At 35.7% G+C, this 9,937-nt stretch overlaps 1 long non-coding RNA gene across 1 annotated transcript; it reads left to right on the forward strand.

Annotated features, from left to right (window-relative positions):
* The first annotated feature begins 1,142 nt into the window (after positions 1–1,142).
* On the forward strand, positions 1,143–7,988 carry LOC130013092 (uncharacterized). Its single transcript, XR_008788432.1, has 3 exons — positions 1,143–1,202; positions 1,682–1,822; positions 7,706–7,988. It is a non-coding gene; the product is annotated as an uncharacterized LOC130013092 (long non-coding RNA).
* Positions 7,989–9,937: the final 1,949 nt, after the last annotated feature.

The raw sequence follows: 9,937 nt of genomic DNA on the forward strand, positions 1-9,937 counted from the left end.
ACATTATGCAAGAGCTAAATCTGTCTATTAGACATTAATTAACTTATTCAGACCATAATCAACTCTCGATGACATCGCTAGCCTGCGGTGTTTATTGGATTAGGTTCCGATTGGCTGTTCGACTTCCATTCATAAATTTAATCATGAAATGGATAATCGAGACTATGTTTTTTTTATCGTACCGACTTTAGTAATGATGATCGAGGCTAAGTCGAAAATTCAATCTCTAAAATCTCGATTCAGAGGGGATCAATTTGACTGAAATTTTCAGCAAATTCTCTTTACATTATCTAGTTTTTAACTATTATAGTGAGAACTACCAGCTCTTTGTCTAATCTCCCAAAATGTATCTTAATGTTCAGTTCACATGTGAACGATTTCTAGATCGTTTAGTCTCATTTGGTGCAACGAAGCTTGAAGGCAGCAATTTGGTACAATAATGAGGATAATCTCGTGAAATTTGCATCACAATGAGTTTGTTTAATTAGATGTAATTCTAGGTAGTTTTTTCGACCAAAGATAAAAAAAAGCTATATATATATACCGCATAAAAGACAAAGACAACGCATAGGCGTTTGTATGGATAAAAATACCAAGACTTCTTGATCAAATTGGCGTACGGTAAAAGAACCCTTGATAGTTGGAATTTGAATTAAGAGTAGACGGTAGCACATTAGGACGTTAAACCCCATTTCATTTCCTCTTTTATTTCATTCCATAAAATATACGATGAGTATGTCTTGTTCCAAATAATTCAAACCCAAAGTCTGATAATTTGATATTGTATATTTATGTACAGCCGCTGTTTATAGTGTGTAATAAATCTAAGGTACTGCACATTTGTCAGTCATGATGGTTGATATTATCATTAACTTTCTCCAAATCGACTTTTATATATTATTGTTGTAAAGGGTTTATTGTCATCAAGACGAAGTCACAAAATAATCTTGAGTATGATTTATATTCAGATCGTCAGACCTTTCATTGTGAGAAACTAAAGCACTAGCCCCATAGTTTTGTTGTAATACTCAGTCGGATATGAATTCTTGAACCCCTAAATGTATACTGATCATCGAATTATCCACTCTTGATCCTGAAGAGTTACCGTACTTCTAGTCGCTTGTCTTTACTTGGTTTGAAGACACCGAGGAAGTGGCGTGAGTCCGGCCGTTTGCTTGTCAAGAATGCTTTTTGTTTGACAGGTTTGCTGTTTGGTTTTAAAAAAAAAAGCTATGGGAACCGGCCCTTGCTCTGTAGGCTTCCCTTTCGGTCCTGTTCACCTCGCATATTGTCTCTCAGTACATACAACTACAGGGCAAGGGTGGATATTTAGAAAGAGAAGTATACTGATGAATAGTAATATGGGGTTCTTGTGCGTGTGGAGAGATATGAATGACAGCATGCTCTGTTAAATTTCTTCTCTACCTATTAAATGTGAAATATAAACTGCAAAAAGTCACACAATTTGAAACGACCAGTTTCCACTATAACTAAGCCCTAGTATGTTTACACGGCTATCCAAACACTTGGGAATAACATAAAAAAATTTAAACTTTTGGTCAGCAACATATTATGGAATCTGCAAGGGCTGTATTTCTGGAGTAAAGTACTTCGGAGCTCCAATGAGACGGGTTTCTAAAGGTCATTTATTTGTTTTTTTTATTTTACCGAATACCTGTAGGCAGAGTATTTAATTTGATCAGCTATGTCACTTAATGAGGGCAAGAAACCAAGCGATACCTGGTACCCAGCCCAACCGTAAAAGGTTACCGCATTATGAAAAATGTGTTAGTCCAGAGAAACCAACAGCCTGTCTTAAATGGTAAGATTACTATGATGAATTGGTAAGATTACCTGTTGATGTTAACAGAGCTAAATCGCTGATATTTGGGACCTAGAAATTGACACAAATAGGTCGCAACGCATATGATAATGTTATATGAATGTATATAAATTGATTTACATTCAATCGTTTCTGCTTTCACTGTAATTTCTAATCAGTTATATTCGGCAAAATTCACCAGAAGTCTCAATCGAATGGCAATCTCTAGTGTCTGGTTATTACAGTCTACACCGATATTTTTTTATTGCGCATGCTCTCCAGATAAGAATATGACGTCACCGTTTGACATGACTTGTGGAATATGTCTAGCCTCGGCCTTCGAGTCCCTTGTTACAAATAGCACTGAAACGCATTATGGTACACAATTCGTGTACCAATGGGAACCTGTTTATTTTGTCTTAAATACTGGATATCAGAAAGCCATCTTTTCCCGGTAAGAGCACAACACCAATGTTGATTTAAATTGGCAAATGATTCGTGTTTTCAGTGCCTTTGGATGATAATGAGACTTAGCTACTTTAAGTTTGATGGTTTGCAGTGTATCGGGTTTTGTACGCAGGCTATACTCTAGAAAGTCCTCAGTCCGCCCCTGATGCGATACGTGACCACAATGGCGTTATACATCATAAATCGTCTAACTAGTACAGTTCTATGATACCATATTCTAAAGATAGGGATATTATATTAAAATCAAAGTAAGAGTGCAATCAAACACAGATATATATATGCCCATTGTTGTTGTTTGTGACCGAGTCTTTGGTGATCAGATCTATATTGGGTATTGTGTTTTTATGTGTTCATTGTCACCGGTACAAAAAGAGCAATCACTGATCGGTGTGAATAAATAAATAATATTAAAGTTTTTGTCTAGAGAAGTAGAGACATGTTAATTTGTTTACTATGGGCCGATTTGTCATTTTGTATATCGTTAAACGACATATTTTCTCCAAAGAAATAGGTACAATGGAAAGAGCTTGTCAGAGTGATAAGTTCTATACAATGGCTGTCAACTTTTCTATTGAAACCTTCTACAATAGGTTACCATGTTGAACGCCTCGGCGTATTAGAAATGTGCTTTCTATGCGCATTATAAAGGACCCACATATATATGTATAATATATTGACATGTGATTGTCTGAAGGTCATGTGACCTCATGAGGTGTACTTCATACGTCAACCAATTTATATTCATGTATTTAAGTATTGACTTACAGGTAGCATTTGGCGATCTTTACCTACATAATAATATATTGCCTCTTTACAGATTTATTTTACTTTAATATAAACTATATCTTAACAATGAAAATTGACATTTGACGAGCTAGACAAGATATCTTATGTTACAAAATGGCCATTTGTTGAAGCAGCCATTAACCAAACGTTCCCTAAAAATGAAATTTATTATATCATATGTACCCTTTCTTCTACATATCATCAGCAAGCACAAAATAATTTCCAAAATAAGCTACACCGGACTCTTCCAAGAAAAGTATGGTACTGAAATTTTATAAATATCTTCTGGAATCAATCTATTCATGAGGGACACAGTGTTACCAGAATTTTCCATGGAGTTACAATACAAATCATTTTGTAGAACTAGGCCTGATTCATACTGGGTTTACCGCCATTAACCAGAACTCGAAAACAACACCCAAATCAAGTTACAAGTTATATTGTTTATTTGCGATCTCTTCGTAGTAAGTGCAGCAGGACCAACCAACACACAAACAAAACACATACGACAACCCCGTGGACACGCAGACATTTCAAACAATAAACAACAAACTTATCCTTGAAATATTTTGACACATTGAGCTTGTATGAACAAGATATAATCTGCAAAGAGACTTGACCAATATTTCAAGCCAAAAACTCGAAATTGCCGTAAACACGACATGAAATTAAATCTAAGACAGATAATGAAACAACACATGGTACTGACCATACCAATGTTTCGTTCGATTCCAAGGATGGTTAGTAAAGTACTTTACCCTTTATCCAGGGATCCTTTATTCGGGATCATATAAAAATCAAAAGCGAAAATATAGAATTCCTTTCGACGGAAAGAAACCATCAGACTCCTGGGGTAATGTTCACACAGGCAATACGTTTGTAGTCTCGTATAAAACATGATTGCTGGTCTCAATACCTTGATGTTACCATTCAGATTCGGTGTCTGAAATCGAAACACCCGATATAACTTCTCCATGTATAGCTAACAATGTTAATTTCCTTGTACATCTCCCAACTATACAGGCCTTATTGCGTTGCCCATAATCTCATCGGGAAATGGGGTTTTGGATTTCCGAACGGTTAGATCGTGCGTGTTGTATCATAAGGTTTGTCAATGAGTCAACTTGCATAGTTTCAATTCCCCGGTTGTACGTGACAAGGAGTAGGGTCGCCTGTCCAACCTCGTGGGTTTTCTCCGGGTCGTCCGGTTTCCTTCCACTGCTAAAGACCCCTACGCGCAAACGAATTATTGAAATAAAATTGAATCATATGTTAGTCCCGAAATGACATAGTTTGTGTCGAGTGGACGTTAAACCCCATTTCTCTCTCTCTCATCGGGATATTCCGGTGTGGTTCCCATTGTCAGTGGTGCAGGACGGATGGCCTGGCAAGAAATAACGCATAATCGTTCAGATGGGACGAAAAGACGAGGTCCCTTGTATACATTGGTATGCACGTAAAAGGATCCTTGGCAGTTAGAATTTGATATAAAAGTAGACCGTAGTGCCGCATTCCGGAAAAATTTTCCCCGTAGCACACTATATGGCTTATGCCCGTCTCCATTAGCCCAGTCGGAGCACAACAGTAGACCGTTAAACCCCATTTCATTTTATTTCAGTTTTACCCTTAATCTCCGAAGCATTGGGTTTCTAGAAATAGACGGTATAGACCGTGTACATGTATATTATGTGAGACTTTGATTATAAATCAACACGGGTGTAGGTCGTGAGTGTTCTTTTTTTATCGTGTTATCTTTATTCATTACTTAATGTGCTAATTCCGACCCAATATACGTTCTATGAATTTTTCCCGGGCTTAATTTTTCCCTGCCAATTTGATTAGATCTTTGTTGCAGTGGATAGCGAGACGCTACGCTGTTTATTTAACTGGAAAGCAAACATAATATAAACACAAATTTGGGGAATCGTTTCACAAGAGTTATCCAGACGGGTCACAATTTCAATCTCCTCTACGAAAATTATAAATAAAAGAGTTGATCGACTTTTTGTTTCATCTCTGATGAATAACCAGTCAGTCTTGCTTAGTTGTTAAGGGGGATAGTTTTATTTCATTATAAGAAATTGGTCGATTTCTTCGAAAATAAAAAAAAACATCCCTTCAAAAACCCGAGCGCTGAATAGAGCTTATATCAAGCTACATAATTGGACAATCTCGTTAAATCTCGTCCAATTGTTGTTTGTTTTACTGGTTATTTACAAAATGGCAGACACCTAGAACGAAATTCTGTTTGCGTTTAATCAAATTTTATTAATTATAAAAAAAATCTTTTTACATGCATGATCAAAGAAAGAAGAGATTGACATGAAATTGATTAATTATTTTGTATGTTACATTGAATTATGTTCGGTTAGATATTATGTGGTATTAAGATTTTTTAACATTTAATATACATCATAACAGGCTAAGTTATTTCTCACATTAAGAATTATCAGCAGCTAGTCAAATACGCGTGAACGGAAATGCAGTAGATAATCAACCAATATAATATCGCTGTTCAGTCATGTTTTCAAATATCACTGAATATCAGAGTTCATTTCCGGTGATTTTCATTTTTATTGTTTGCATCTTAAAGTAGCTGCTTGATTTGTATTTTTCGGAAAATATGAAATTTCTCACGCCTCAATCCAGGCATATGTACTCAGATAGATTATTTAATATTTAATTAAACATACATTATGCAAAAGCTAGGCCTGAAATGTTATCTAAATTCTTAATTAGACTTTAATTAACTAATCAAGACCATAATCAACTCTGGATGTCATCGCTAGCCTGCGATGTTTATTGGATTAGGTTCCGAATTGCTGCTCGACTTCCATTCATTATTTTAATCATGAACTGGATAATCGAGACTATGTTTTTATCGTACCGACTCATAAATGATGATCGAGGCTAGGTCGACAATTCAATCGCTAAAATCTCGGTTCAGAGTGGATCAATTTGACTGAAATTTTCAGCAAATTCCCCTTTACATTATCTAGTTTTTAACTATTATAGTGAGAACTGCCAGCTCTTTATCGAATCTCCCATAATGTATCTTTAATAAATCAAAATACCAACGCTAGATAATCTCCTGACTTGGATGCTTTCGGATTAAAGGCAGGCTCGAGAGTAATAAGACTTGTAACTGGCGATTAAAGATCTAGATTGAAAAATAGAGGAAACTTCAACTTCGAAGAAATGTAGACTGATCTTGTTTACAGATTTTTAGTAAAAAAAAAAGAAGCGAGAAAAATTAAAGTGTAACATTTACATATTGTAAGGGATTCCCTTATCGGCTAAATCACGCGTGGGCTTTAATATTACTTGCTACCTTATAAAGTGAACTTTAAAATAAAGATCCTATTTAATTTTGCTCTATATATCTCAATAACACCTCCACTGTTGAGTATGAGTTCTTCCCCAAATAAAGTGGTATTATTTGTACACGCAAAAATGTTTTAGAAATAAAGAATCAACACAATTTCATGATATATTATTTAATAATGAACAATAATTTTTCGGTACAACAACAATAGCTTACGTATTATTCTTTCACACAGACGTGTGAAACCTAATACACCTTTTGGTAGAACTGCTAGCATTCTATAATATCGTATCCAATGTTTTTATACTATTTCGTTTCGTTTTGTCCAGATAGAATATTGATAATAACTATAATATTGACATACAGCCATGTGTTTAGATTAATGTTGGCTTTCGTATTTACATATCGTCTTTCTTAAACACCAAATTCAATTTCCATCAAACTTAAATATTATCTAATATCAAAGAAATACAATTCCTTGCACAACTCAAAATAATTCATTTCTAGGTTTCATAGAAAATCGAAAATATGACAGGAAGATGATTAAAAAAAAACGATTTCAATATCTAGTTTTTCATAAAATAATAATTTTTATTCAGAAAAAGATTCACGGTTACATTCAAAATATTAATACCAATATCTAAATTAGAAATAAATCTAAAAATCAAACACCTTCTCTACAGAAATAGCACTAATTTTCTACATATTAATATTAAAAAATATTCTATCCATTTCATTCAATTTCCAATGAAATCTGTGGGAAAAGTTAGTTTAATAGCGATTGTTTAATACATGCAAGGACATTTTTTAAATTCCAATTTAAATTTACATACACAATGAAGTTAGAGAACATAAGTTGGAAATGGGGACATTGAACTTTATGTATAGCAGACTTAACTGACATAAGCGTATTTGGCACCAACAAGGAACCCATTACCCATTCTGCTCCGACTAGGCTAATGAAAACGGGCTATGAGGGACATTTTGCACGCACAGCCACACTACGGTCTACTCTTATTTCGAATTCCAACTTTCAACGGATTTTTCATGTGACTTCGATGTTTCGTCCCATCCGAGCGATTACACGTTGTTCCTTTGCCAGGCCCGCCGTCTTGTAGCATTGGCAAGGAGGAACCACGCCGGAAAAATACTGATGAACTTTCTCGGTCAACACAGGGATCGAATACGGGACGTTCAGGTTAGCGAGCCAGCGACTTTTCCACTGAGCCACCACTTGATAAAAGTTAACCCTGAGACTAAACATTCCAAAATTTCCTTTATTTTCTATTTATTTCGTTTTTCAGTTGATGCTTGAACTGAATTCTAACCAACCTAGCTAACCGTGGGAAGTTAAAATGTCTGAGATGGCACTACGTGATGTACCTGGCAAACAGAACGAAACGTTTTACGAATATTGGCATGGTGGTTATATCCCAAATCATTGGAAATGGGACATGTTTTCAACAGTTTTATATTTTGTTTTGGTCAATTTCAGAAGACTAGAAACTTATAAATCCAGTAGAATAAGTACCAGCCGATCACCAGTTTAGTTGTCAAATACAGTATTTTGCTCCCAAATACATTGTATCAGAGAGGATATTTTAGTCTTTTCTTACCGATTGAAAAATGATTTTACATAAAGATTGAAGGTGAATTTGGCTCGGTCGAAGAACATTCAACATCTGTTCATTTGTACATCGTTTAATAATAGGCCAATATATAATTTAGACATTTATTTTTATTTAGAAGCAACGTGTGGTGTGATTACCAGTTGTTTTAAACATCATTATGTGGTCAACAGCTGTGAAAAAAGCAGATGCGAGGTGAATTGTTGGTCAATTAGCCAATGGCTGCCATTCTTGTGACCATAGTTTCAGTTTCTTGTCCATCTCATCCATGTGTTTTTATCACAAAATCTATCCTTTTCGTATGATAAAGCAGTAACCAGTTGATGCCTTGGTGTCCACATATTTTTTGTTTTCTGATTTAGGGTTTTTTTTCGTCCCCCAAAACACTGGCGTTGATTCAAAGTTGTTGGCCTAGGGAGATGTTTTGCCATTTGTGTTTGCCAGTTGGCAAAATTGCTCGGCCCGTCCATTGGTATAATACGCCAATCCGCCTTGGTCCAACGGATTCTTCAGATTAGGGCCAAGGTTTAGTTCATCATGTTGATATATGATCTGGGGTCTCGGGAGTGCTTTTTACACAAACCATGTCTTAAGCAATAACGACCATTTTGTGCTTTTCCTCATATTCCTGAAGCAATGACCCAAGAAATCCCTCTCTAGCCATTGCTGGATTGGCTTCTGATACTTGAGCTTTAGAGGGAGTGTGTCTATTCTTCCTGTCCATTCAAATCTATCACAAGAACAGCAGCATGGCAGCCCTTCGTTTAATCTGGGGTCTTCCCTAAAACTTTGGACAGTAATTTAAGGTATTAAAAACGTCTCCAAACAGTATTGTTTACATTGTATCCGTATTGATAGCCTCGTTTGTCACGCAATTAGTTTTTCTGTAATATTCTGCTATGCACTGGTTAATTGGGCACAATAAAATCGTGAGTTATGACATAACGTTATGTAAACATATTTGGTCCAATTTGGAGCTCTGTTTAAAGCGTAATGTTATTGTTAAGCAGTTAGCTATTGGTTGTTAATCGGACTTTTGACCAGTCATAATTTGGAACATAAATTTGCTTCCTTTACAGCAGTGTTAAGTGGAATTAGCTCTAATCAAACAAAACACTGCGAGGAGTATGGCTTTCGCTCTTTTCATGATCCCGGTTCCGTACTTGCCTGTAGTTCTAACCAGTCTCCAAATATACATGTATAAGATTCATTGTGACAGTTTATATATTTTTTGCTAAAAGAAACTGTAAATCTATTTTTTTAACATGACAAATAGATTTTTTTCCCTCTAGTCCATTATAACTATTAACGAAAGCGTTCAAGCGACTCGTTAACAGTCCAATAAAAAGATCTACGACGTGGTCACATTATAAGGATGTAGATCAAACTTAAGAAGACTTGAGAACTCGTGAAGCGAAAGTTATTGCTGAACTAAACACCATTTTCTACTCCATGTTTTGACTTCTGCCTCCCAGAATCCTATCATTCATCTTCAATTTGACTTCTGGAAAATCACGTGACTGTCTCGAGATTGGAACGCGCTAGGAGCGAGGTTGTGTTCCCGGCACGCGCCTAGAAATGATATACTGGCTTACTTCATGATGTTGAAGACATTTAGTTGATAAGAAAAGCTGAGTGGTAATGAATGATGCAGGGTCAAAGATTTCAGGTTTCCGCGAAGATTGATTTATTTGAACCTTGCCTCACTAACAGTTTACTTATAAAAATAGCGAATGTTGGGCTAACTTCATTACCTTCGTCCCTGAAGAGTTCATCTTATTAACCATGATGTCAAACCGGTATCGGTTACAATAGTATTAATAACTACAACAAACTTGAAGGTGAAATTACAGACACTGCAATAACCAATATTCTTATTACATCAGGTCAAACAAAGGCACGACCTAT

The sequence above is a fragment of the Patella vulgata genome, chromosome 6 (genome assembly GCF_932274485.2).
Source record: "Patella vulgata chromosome 6, xgPatVulg1.2, whole genome shotgun sequence".
NCBI classification, from domain to species: Eukaryota; Metazoa; Mollusca; class Gastropoda; family Patellidae; genus Patella; species Patella vulgata.